Source organism: Molothrus aeneus, chromosome 11, assembly GCF_037042795.1.
Source record: "Molothrus aeneus isolate 106 chromosome 11, BPBGC_Maene_1.0, whole genome shotgun sequence".
Lineage (NCBI taxonomy): Eukaryota > Metazoa > Chordata > Aves > Passeriformes > Icteridae > Molothrus > Molothrus aeneus.
The window spans coordinates 9073386-9086139 of record NC_089656.1 but is presented as its reverse complement, the minus strand read 5'-3'; the positions used below and the strand labels follow the sequence as shown (position 1 = coordinate 9086139).

The 12754-nt window shown below is 38.4% G+C and overlaps 1 long non-coding RNA gene across 1 annotated transcript in view; it reads left to right on the top strand.

Moving 5' to 3' along the window:
* Nucleotides 1–12160: 12160 nt before the first annotated feature.
* The window catches only part of LOC136561085 (uncharacterized), a 40173-nt gene continuing 39579 nt past the window's right edge, over nucleotides 12161–12754 (top strand). The window contains exon 1 of the long non-coding RNA XR_010784298.1: nucleotides 12161–12277. This is a non-coding gene — a long non-coding RNA (uncharacterized lncRNA). The remainder of the gene's footprint in view (nucleotides 12278–12754) is intronic.

Sequence of the window (12754 nt, the reverse complement as noted above, 5' to 3'; positions counted from 1 at the left end):
AGCGAGGATTCCTCAGTCAGGGAAGCAAACCCAACTCCAACATCCAATTTCCCTGCAGTCTTTCTAAACCACAAACTAGTACAATTTATAGAGGAGAATATCTGCTATGATACATTATCTCAAAGGGAGTATTTACTGGAGAATCCATCACTCTAATGATATCTTTGTTAACCTCTATGTTTTAAATATTTTGCTACAAGTACGTCAATTCACATGAATTAGTGGAGACTGTATTAGTCAGTAGTAGACCACCACATGTGGTTTTTTACAGAGAAAGCACCTCAGATCTCATGTAAAGAGTGTGCAAGGTTTGAATCTGTTTTATAAATGTGCAAAATATTCCAGAAACAATTTTCTCCTTTTTACAGTAAACTTTGGCCTCTCAAAGATGCATTCTGTAAGCATCTTTGCACATGATGCTGAAGCAGAAAAATAAGTGAGATTCTTACTTTCCTTTTGCTCCTGTTTAATCTGATGACCCTCCTGTACTTAATGGTCCCAGAGAAACCCCAAACTATCTTTTATTATTCTCCATGACCATGTTTTATTTCTCAAATATTTACTGCTCAGCTACACCTAATTGCCTTCAATGTTACCTCTTGGAGAAGGAATGACTATCAGCCTCTTCAGGTTGCTCTTCCCAATGCTGCTACATGAATGATATAGTTACAACCCTCCCAGTACTTATTTTCTTACAGTTAAACCATCTGGAGCCAGTTACTAACATGAGAATCACAAAAGGAGAAAAGTTTCTAACCTTTGTGGTTTCTGAGAAAAGTCACTCAAACACACCCTATAAGCCCACAAACCAGAAAATAAAGTTGTAATTTTATTTATTGAAAATATCATTAGTTTTCAGTACCTAGGGATGACAATATCATCGATCCTCTCATCTCGGTGTGACCCCAATGCCCTGACTCCTCTAATGGACAGACAAGGGGGTGTTTGGTCAGGGGAGGAGCATTTTCCTGTGCTAGGGAGGATGCTCAGAGCAGGGACACTGCTGGCCAGCTTGTGGCCATGCTGGAGGAGGAAAGGGCAGTGCCACCCTGCCCACGAGCAAGTGTGACTTGCAGCCTGTATTTATTTCCCACTGCAATATACCTATTGTTTCTATTCTCCAAGGCACTTGCCCAATTGCTTACATGTGCAATAATTAACAAATAAAATAGCTGTACAAAAGCAAAATTTAGGCTGAATTTAAGATTCACAGGGTTTTGGAATTTGTTCAAAGATAAATTATGTTTTTATAACATATGAAAATTTCCAACTAGTACAGAACTACTTGTTTGTGAATCAATTTTGCAATTTAAAAATACTTATAGATTTACAATATGGAGTTTAAGATTTCTAAAAAGATGTGTAGAGAAAGCTTTTAAGAGACTAAAAGCCATTTTGGTTTATATGGAATATACCTGATAGAAGAGAAGCTCTTGGAAAGCTTCAGAAACTTTAATGTGAAGCCCTTGTCTTGAAATCTTACTCACCTGAGTAAAATAACAGGCAGCTGATCCTTTCAGTCTGACAGGCTGCAACTTTCTGAGCCTGCCTTGGTCACAGAGGGCCAAGAAAAGCTGTCTTACATTGTCCTTCCACTCTTCTTCCTCTGTTTCTCAACTTTTTCATCTTTCTTCTGAATTTAGAGAGCTTCCCACTTCTAAACCCTCAAGCTTTCAAAGTGAGACACATGAGTTTAGCACACCTTGTTAACTTAATATTTCACAGAAGAGACTTTCCTTTGGAAATATTCTAGGTCAGCCTTACCACTACTATGAGAAGTAATTTTTCTAAGGTCTTGATACATATAAGTATCCTCTAGTTTTGAGATCAGAATTAGACCCTTTATGGTTTCCCACTGGAAGCTGATAAAAAAAAATTCAGAGGAGCAATTTTGGTCCACTGCCATCAATGGGAATTGTGAAGAGTCACAAAGGAGAAAATATTCCTAAAACAGAGATGGAAATAGAGAAGGAAAAGCATGAAAGGGCTTCCAGTCATGCAGTGGATGTTGCTCCCTTGTGAACACACTCTGATGTTTTCTTCTTAACAATGAACAAAAGCTATTTTCTCTGAGGAAGAGGACAGGAAAAGGCTCAAGCTAAAGCTGGGTCAGGACTGGTTAGCATGGAGCTTCTGTGTCATTGGTTAGAGGAGTTAGAGTCCAGTTAAAAGTCTCTCTTGCCTGTCCCCAGCCTTTGCTCTCCCTTTGAAGTCCATCCTGCCCCTCCAAAATGCTGCTTGCTGGGTGTCAGCCTTCTGTAAACTTCCCTGTCCCAGTCAGCTCCCTATCCAGTCCAGCTTTTACCCACACATCCCTAGAGCTGTGCTGCTTTTCCTTTCCAAATCTCCAGCTGTAAATTGTCCCCCCTAAAACTGGACCATTTAGGAAGAAACAGATGAGAATTTAATTTGAAAGCATTTTTTCCAGCACTAAATAAGAAAGCTTTATCTGAATGGATCTTGGTTCCTGCCATATTTGATGTCCTTGCTTTTGAGCTCCACTAGCATCCTCTGCATCACAAAACTTTTCATATGTTTTGAGACTTTGGGGGGGTTTTGAATTTTTTTTTTCATTAACTTCTTCCTTTCAGACCTAGAGGTTGAAAATAATTAAGGAAACACATAGCTTTTTCCAGCTGAAGTAAGATACAGAGATTTCCAAGCCCTGAACCACACTCACTGTTTAAGCCCAGTGCTTTCAGCCAAGAGAAGCAGCACCAGGCCATGATTGCCTCTGATCCAGCCTAGGGTGGGAGAGCACAGTTCCCCCTGGGGCAGAGTCCTGGGCTCTGCATTCCCCCAGCAGCCAGGCAGTCACAGCCAAACAGAACCAGCCCTACAGCAGACACAGCAGGCACTTCACACACCTTCTTCAAGGTGTTCTGATGGCATCTGATAGCATAAGCTTTTTTATAAATGTACTTATTTTATAAATAAAAAACACCATCAAACCAAAACCTACAAAACCTTGAAAATAATTAGCAAAATACTAAAGCCGAACAAATATTTAGAAATTATTAAATCAAATGTCTATGTTTAATTATTTTTTTTGACTCTTCAAGCTGAGATATATGTATCCTTTAGTGAGCCCTAACAAATAATGGAGCACTAAAGGCACAGGTAAAAATAATACAGCCAGAATTCACAAAAATGAAAGTTAAGGACAGATTAATACCTAGATGCAGACTTTGCTGGCTTGATGACTGAACAATATTATTTCAACAACAGTGTGCCATAGAGCTCTTAACTTCTTGTATTGTTTTTACACTTGACAAGTATGAAGAAAGAAAAACTCAGTTGTAAACTGGAAAGAAAGCCAGAACTTTCAAAACTAGAGCAATCTGGATAAGACTTAAAAATAAACAACAGAAAAAGCAGTTTTTCCAGAAGAATGCTTCCTCCCCCTCTTCCCTGTCCCACTCTCCTCTGCCTCCAGCAGAGCCAGCACCAGATGTTTCAGAAACCACACACTGGGCAAATACACAAGATCATCTGTCCCTTCTTCCATAAAGGTCTCATCCAAAGGGAAAAATTTAGACAACCTAGTTCAAAGAGCACGCCAGTAGCAGCAAGTAGCAAGTCTTCCATTTTAAATAGCTCTTACCTTTGAAAATAGAAATTTTAACTGAATAATTTTTAAATTTCAAATCCAGAAAATTGGATCACAACAGTAGAATAGTCTACAAGATATTTTTGTGATAAACACATTAATCTAAAACAGTTCATGAGTATGTAATCTACAAATATGACTAATGAAAACTATTTTCTCAGAATTAAGATTACTACAAAACCAACATAAAGTCCTGGCAGGGAAGTAATATTTGATAGATTTAAGAAAGAAAGTGAATCATTTTTACACCCAAATAGAAGAGTTTTGCCTTAATTCAGGAAACTGTTTTTCCTATATCCAAATGCTTTAAAAAATGCAAATTTAATTTCCTCAAATATATGTAATGGTAAATATAAATTCTAAAAATAAAATATTTATTCAGAATTAATAGTAACACTTAATAGAATGGATTTAGACATTGAAATAAACATGAATAATTAAAAATGGGTTTGTTCCAAAATAAGATTAATATGTTGGTTAAAGATATAATTCCTTCTATGTCTAAGCGTAACAGGAAATATTTTTTCTCTGACTTTGACTTTTTTACTTCTAAAAGCAGCAACAGTAAAGGATTCCTGGTGACAAGTGCTAGGGTCACAAGCAAGGCTGGGGAGCAGAGGAGAGCAGTGCCCAGGATAGCACTGAGGAGGGGCTGGGCAGCTCTGGGGGTTTGCAGCCCCCGCATCCCCCCATGAGTGCACAGTGTGAAACACCTCTAGGGTTGCTTTAAAGCACGCAGACAGCCAGTCCTGCCCTGCCTGGCCCGGGATCAAAGGACTGGAAAGGTGGCTCTGTGCCACTGCTCCCCCTGGCTCTGCTCAGCTTCACGAAGGCCAAACTCAGCACAGCTGAGAATCCATCCCAGCACGTTAATCATGGCTGGGGTGGAATTGCTGTCATACTGAAGTTTTCATTTCCTTCACCTTTTAAAGCCTGACTTGTTCAAAGGAAGACAAGATTTCAATTTTGCAATGAAGTACCCCAGATTGGAAATGTCTTTCAGTTAGCAATTATAGAAAACAAGTGAAATTTGTGGAAGTCAAACATTTATTATGTAGAAAATGTTAATGAGTGGAATTATTTCAGATGTCACTTGACAGTGAGGTAAACACAGCACTGTGGAAGACAAAGTCCTAATCAAGCTGCTAAAAGCATTTTCATATCAAGAAAAATGTACTGCAGTTAATATCAAATTTGATTTGCCAAAAGTGCAGGAAATTGAGTTAGGTGTTCATTCTGTCTGGTGCCACTGGGGCTTCTGGCACTACTGCCTGGCACCAGAGCCTTGGGGGTTTCTTTGTCCCCTTTTAGCCTTCACATGAATAGGGACAAAGGAAAAAAGAAATTACAGTCATTTCAATGTGGTGAAACAAACACACAAGAAGAATTGCAATTCACAATGAACAAATGTAGACATGGTATTAGCAAAATTTCTTACACAGAATCAAATGCACTTCACCACAGTAGAGATATAATTCAAACATTTACAGCAGTCCAGCTGCAGTATCCAGTTCAAGAGAATTGTAAGTCCATTTTTATTAATTATATTTAAATGGCATGCGAGCAGAGACAGACCACAGCTCTGGTGCTATCAGAGCCACAACTCCATGTATTCTAAAAAACTGGTCTCATGGGAAATATATATAACATTAGTGATTGATATCAACATAGCATTATTTCATTCCAGAAGTTGTTCCTAGGAGTTAGAGTCAGGAGCTACTGTCTCCCATGGACAGGCTGGATTGAGATTACTGTACACACTGGGATGTGAGGGACCAAAAATGCATATGAGGTCACAAAGACTAAGGAGACAAATGAAAACTCCCTACACAATGATAAAATATTTCAAACTAGAAAAAGTTTGCCGGATTATGGAAATACATTCTTTCTGAATACTTCTTTCCCCTTCATATCCCAGCCATCTTTAAAAGCCAGGTGACAGCTCTCACAAGAGAAATTTTTCTTTTTCTCTCCTGTGATTTGATTTAGATCTCCTTTCCAGTGACAGACTGCCAGGTTGTGTAAAGCCCAGAGATCTCTACAGCAGGCAGTCCACTAATGACTCAGAGTCTGTGTAAGACACAGAGAGCAAGGAGAGAGAGAATAGAAGAAGAAAGAATTAAGCATCCACCTCATTCACCCATCAGACAGGCCCTCCCAAACCCCCTGCTGGGGCAGTGGGAGGCAGTATTACTCCTGCTGGGCTCCAGGCACCCCCAGTTGGTCCGTGCAGGTGTTCTGTTGCCACACCATCGATAAGTCACTATAAACTGCAGGAATTGAAAAAGTACAACATATGGAAATGTAGTAGTGTTTTCAATGCTTTGTTTGAATGGCTTGTATTTTTTGTCTGCAAAGTTTGAAAACTTTTTTTAATAGGATGTTTCTTTTTGTCTCTTTATTTTTTTTTTCAATATCAGCTGCAAAACTGCCTAAAGTCATAGTCACATGTCAAAACCCTGACACCTACTTTTAATGATTTCCATTTCCATTCCAACCGTCTCATCCACTTAACTTCCTCATTGCTTGGCTACTGCTGCAGCATTCACATCTACATTTTATCAGTGTTCCATGGCTTTCCATGGAATAACTCCACGGTCACTCACAGACTGTAATGCAACCACTATCTTCATTATGTTAAGTGAACTTTACTCCTTCACCAGCAGTCAAAACAAAGAGGCAGTTAAATTTTCTTTATTTTGGATTATAGTTTTCCACTTCAAAATAATTTACCTTGGCTCAATTCATGTATAGAACTTCAAAATAACATAGTCCAGTTAATGGATCTTTGCTTTAGCAAAGAATAAGGAACTCTCACAGTGTGGGCATTTTGAGAAAAATACTTTCACGACATTCAGCTGAGTAGAAGAGTCATAATTAATTTAAGTCAACTGTGCCAAAGCAACATATTATTACTTCATAGGGGATGTTTGCAATGGAGGATGAGTTATTGACTCAACAGGCCTAGCAGTCCTAACAGAGCTTGACCTGCATTTATCCTGCACTACATACAGCCAAAAAAAATGAAGTCTCATCCTGCAGTTCTCACAGTATCCACTTCCTAGGAAAGAGCTTCCCATTCCACTGTGTTAGTAAAATACAAACTACTAATTAATATCTTGTATTCATTATTATCATTCATAGTAGTTGTTGGCATCTAGGAGGCTTCACCAAGACCTGGATCCTACACAGTGCTTTAGGAACATCTTGGAACAGGCAGCTCAGCCTTGTGTGACTTGGTTTACAAACTAGACAGACATGGGCAAACAAAATTAGATCCTCTTGCCTAAGTTCACACAGTAGAAACACAGAGCTCAGGCAGGGAAAGCAACCACCACAATGGAATAGGACAAAAAATTTCCTGTGGATACTTTTACCCACTCTTGGGAATAAATGTAACATCAGGCCTCAAAGCCAAGGAATCACTTCAGGGATTTTATTGATGATGTGAATTGCTTGCTCCCAGATTTTAAAGCAGGTAAACACAAAATTTATTTTCTTTGCTACAAACAGAGACAGCTTTCAGCACTACTTGAAGTAGGAAGGGGAAAAGTAGATTTAAAATTTGTGTTTGTTTTGTTAAAGGATGCATGAACTCTTCTTTTGGGCCAAAGTATCTTTCAGGTCATTAGGACTGTGTGTTTCTGGAGAAAAGTCTGTTTTCTGATGTTTTATACAAAGTGTAGCTTTGGTCTGTATGATTCAGAATAAGGAAAGACAAGGAAAGACACTGCACTTTAAAGGAATGATGACATTACCATTGAACTATTGTTACATATTTGAGTACAGCCAAGAACAAAGGGCATACAAAAACAGAATCAAGAGCAATTGTTTCTTAGAGGCTACTATGAGTTTTAACATCCAGACTAGGGACCTAGCAAACAATTCCTTAGTCATAAGAGCAGATCACTGCCTGGAGAGCTGAAAGGAATTTTTTTTTTCCCTGAAAATATACCTAAATCAACCCTACTGTGTGGAAACTGAGTGCTGTAGTCATATTCCACTAGGAAAATAAATCTTCACAGCATTCAGAAAAAGTGGTTTATGTACCATACTTTGAAATGCTTAGAAATATGTCCACAGGACACCAGACACATAGAACAGGTGAGATGGGTGCTGAAGAGAGCCAGGGGATGTACAGAAGAGCCATATTATCTCGCACATGAATGCCATGATCTGACAATTTCAGAAATATTTTTAACACAAAAAGTGTGTGTAGGTGTGGCAGCAGCTCTCTGGCCATGGAGAGCTGGCACAGACTTTCCAAGGATTTTCCTGGGAAGGCTGTGAGAAGATCAGTGAAAAGAATTAGAAACAATTCTTATCTCCGTTTGCTGCACCTGTTGTTGTGCACATGTGGAATGTGTTATGGAGATTGCTTACCAAAGGGTGGCTCCTTAATTGGACACTGGTGATGATGTTTGGATTAATTGACCAATTAGGTCAAAGCTGTATCGTGCTGTCTGTAAGGGTTACAGGTTTCTTAGTAGTATAGTATAATATAGTATAGTATAGCTTAACAAAGCTTAAATATTATACTATACTATAGTAGAAGGATCAGCCTTCTGCAATCATGGAGTCAATGCTCATTATTATTACCCATCTGGGGACCTGAAGTGACATGTAGGTATCTGTGCACAGAAGACTATGAATGTATGGAAGGTTGTGGAAGTCTTAATTAGCTTGGGTTAGTCTCAGAGGTCACCCAAGAGAGACAAAACTAATTTATAAAAAATCTCAGAGCTCCCATCACAGAGAGAACATTTCTTAGAGCTGAAAGTTTCTCAAATGGGTGACAGATGGCAAACATGGAGGAGCCTAAAGAGCAAGGAGGAGACACAAGTAAGACCAGCTGAAGAGAGAAGAAAGAAAAGATCTCAAATCCTTGATACACTTTTGTGGCTCTGCCTTCCTTTTCACAAAAAAGCCATTTCTTCACAGTGAGAGGTTTAAAGAATTCTTTCAGAAATTCCACCTGGTCCTAAGGAGTGTGCTCCCTTGAAAACTCTCAAAGGCTGGCTATTTTTAATTTTCCCTCAGCTATTTCCATTTTTATCTGCCTTCTGGACAGGAACATGTACTTGGCACAATTCATCAGTTTTTGCAAACTCTGAGTCTTGGAACCACCTTGTCTTCTACTCTGGGCAGATTTACCAAGGGACACTGAAAACCCACCAGCAGAGGATGGACGGTAGGAGAACTAAAGTGAAATCTCACATAACTCAAGCTAACTCAAAGATCTACCATGCATTGCACTCCCACAGAAAATACTATTGTCACATGGTCCCTGAGGTCCAATGATAATAAAAAAATGTGTAAAAGAATTTTATAAATGTTATGATACCTTCACATCATCTTTTTTTCTTCCTTGCTTTGGGAGACATGTTCCCAATGGCTAAAGAAAGACAGGAAAGATAACTCCTAACTTGAGGCTGCTGCTGCAGCTTTGCCCATTGTTTGGTACAGAGATGGGAACTGGGGCAATGTACCAGCCATAGAATTCATCCAAGTAGATCCAAAGAAGAGTGAAGGCAGTAAAGAATACAGAATTAAATATTTTTTTTTGCCTCCATTTAAATACTCCACATGCCACAGAATGACATGGTTACTTCTACAGTTATCTTAAAATGCTGAGTTTTCCATTTTCTGAACCCAATTTCTTTTTACTCACTCAGCTTAATGTTAGTTTTTAACCATGCACTGTTTGTCAGCTCCTAAAGCCATCACACCCATGGTAAAAATAAAAAAAATCCTTCTAGTGTATGATCTACCTATTGAGAAGAAAGTAAGGATTATATCAGGGCTGTTCTGGAGTAGGTTTTAAAAAGAACAAATTTTGTTTTAGCACATTTTGATACTCTCTCTACATCTGTGGAAAAAATCTCTTCCATTCATTTGGAAGTCTTCCTGATGGTGTCAGGATCATTTCTATCATGTTACAGAGAAATTATGCACCATCATCTCTCCTTAACTGAGCAGTGAAGAAAGATTTTAGAACTAAAAGGATCTTATATAAGCCTTGTCTGAAGCATTGCAAAACTGTGCTTCATACGTATCTACAGTATGATGATACTAAGTTAATGTTAAAGAAGAAAATTAATATGTTTACAAGTCCTCAAATTAAAAATGCCTTCCACTTGTTTCCATTACTTTTCTTAGGACACCTCAGTTTCAAAGTAAAATTCAACAGTACTTTTAATTTCTGTGTATTAAAGTACTTTTGTTACCTATTAAGTATGATTGATCAGTTTTAAAAATGAAATAAGAAATGCTGACACACTCCTGGCAAAGAAAAAGTGTCGAAAAATAATTCCTGGATTACTGGATATCCCTTGGAAACTTTCAGCCACACGTAAAAGGAGAGAAGAAAGAAGAGTGAGGCTTGGTTTGAAAAAGGGACCATCAAGAATTATGAGGAGAATAAAAGCTAATAAATTGGCTGACAAACAAATGATTGAGTTTAAACTCGGTAACTGTTCATTTTTCCTAGAACTGTACTAAAGGTCAGATGCAGATGAATATAATATGGGATTCATTAAAAAATCATATCTATTTAATATATAGAATAATAAAAAAAGACAAGTCACATTTTTACCTCTCCAACAGAGTAAATAATCTTCACACACTCCTTTTTTCTGAGGCTGACAGAAAGTCACCATATGGGTCATAATGGAAACAGTATCTTCCACCTTTTTGTACCTGAGCAAATGACCTCCTTTCAAGATGAATTTTCCAGAAAGCAGGTAATTGAATTACTTGAGTGCTGATCCACTTCAAAGGTTGTTCTTTATAGGAAGTATAATCAGATTCTGATGCTTTGATCAAGGGAACCTATGAACCTGTTACTCGATCACAAACTCTACTATTTGCCATGAAGAGATAACTAATCAATTACAGAAATACATCTGCTCTGAGTAATGTTATTGATGACTTGACAGAAGGAATGCATAATTCAAAGACTAAAGCCCTTGGGAAAGCTGGCAGTGACTGTGGACCAAGGAATTCATGTGAGACAGAGGGTGGCCAGCCTAGAGGAAAGTTGCTAAAGATTAAATGGGAGTATCTCCTCTGGCTGCATTTGAAATGGAAGACAGCAGTGCAAGGAAGGCTCTGCTGCTCAGAGCTGGTTAGAAATATGGTCTGTCAAATTCTGGCACCTTCCTCTTCCCTGGGCAAGCCTGCTCAACTTCACAGCAGAACCTGATTTTTCCAGCCATACCAGGCTAAGGAAGTATGGTTCTCTTCCAGAGAAGTCTATCCAAGGGCAGGATTCATTCACCTGTCTTGTATGTGACACACAAACCTGTGTGAGAAATTACAACTAGTCCATATTTTTAAAAATGCAACATACAATTAGTTCACAACTGTAGTCAAAGCAAAATTCAACTGTAATAATTACACCCATGTGCTAAACTCTTACTATTGTACTATGTGAGCATCTCAGAGCATCTTTACAATTCAGGCATACAGGAAATAAGTGTCATTAACTAAATCTGAGCAATTAAAAACATTTCTCGTTGAGTAGAGTGCCTTACAACTCTTGACTGAGTTACACCCAGACCCACAGGTGCCCTCCCTCTGTTCATGAGCAGTGTTCCACCAGAAAAAACATGCATCTTTTCAAGCACAAAATCTTCCACCACCACCACCTGAAAGTGCCTTTCAAATTGTAAAATCAACTTGAGGCTTACATAGGAAAGAATCTGAGGGGGGTATCTGGAGAGCTTCAGAGTACCAAAACAAAGCACTGAAAACAAAGTCATCTTTGCAATCTTATCTACCTTAAGTAACTGAAAGATCAAAATATTTGTCAGTTAAAAATTTAATTTTTACTATATAAATTTAAACTGAAAGCAGTTTGGTTTCTTTTTCTTTTAATCTTCTTCACTAAACTCAGTTGCATTTGTTCAGATTTTAAGGTTATATTTCATTGCTTTGCTTTTGCTCAGTGCTCCAATGGCCAGTCACACACCGACTTTATTCACTGCAAGCAGGACAAGAGCTGACTGGGAAGAGATGAAGGTAGCCCTGAGAAAAGCATCTCCTCCCATTTTGGCCTTGAATTGTAAGCATTTGCAGATGACAGAAGAATCAAGTGTCTGAGCTCTGGACAAAATTTTGCTGAATCACTCAGGTGAGCAGCTCAGCCAAATCTGAGAACCTCCTGCTGCAAAAGGCTGCAAATCTTCAGTGGAGGGAACCCCTCACAAAGTGGGGTTACAGCAGCTGGAATGCAGTGGCAATAATAACTATCCACAGGCTTTGGAAATCCAGGGATGCATGGGCACCTCTTACTCTTTCTCACATTTTGCATCTATGTGAAGCTGTTTATTTTATTACCTTTTATTTCAAAGATGAAGGAAAGATGGAGTCCATGTACAGAATTAACAAAATTAAGAAAAGAGGGGGAAGCACAAGTTATTTGAATTCAGTTTTTATGCAGCATGCCAAAATAGGGTGAAGATAAAAGTGATAGCAGTGCACTGAATGAATTGTAAGGTTTGTTTTTATCTTTCTTATTGAACAGATTCCTGCAGTTTACTTTTTTGAGCATCATACAGCATCTTTGGATTAACCAACAAAGAAATTCCTTTTGCACACAGCATGTGGTCAAATGAAGATTCTGTTCAAAGTGACATGAAATCAGAAATATTGGCTATATAACAGGTATTGTCTTTTTCTATACCTCTGTTTTTCATTGTCAGTAGTCTCCATAACTGAAGAGACACACTCACAAAGAAGTAAGAAATGTTCAAAGTGGGCAACAGATGCTTTATTAGAAGGCAAACCTTTCTCTTTTCTCTATTCATTTTATCCTAACACCAGCAGGTTTCCAAGGGGGAGAAAAAGCAGCTTTGAACTTTTTTTCTTTCCAACTGCTGTATTTTTCAAAAAAGGTCCTAATTTCAAATGCTTTAGTGAAGTCTGACTTAGTGCTCTTATGCTATAAAACATTTAATGCTTTAATAGTAGGATCACTGTGAGTTCCCCTTTATATTTCCAATTTTTTCTGCTTATTAATTGGACAGACAAGTCCCAGTTATTGGTACTTCAGAATTCTGCTCTTCCAGGACCCAAACAATGCTCATCTTGGGTGGTAGGGAACTATGGGGGACCTTTGACCCAAATAGCCTGGGAACAGTT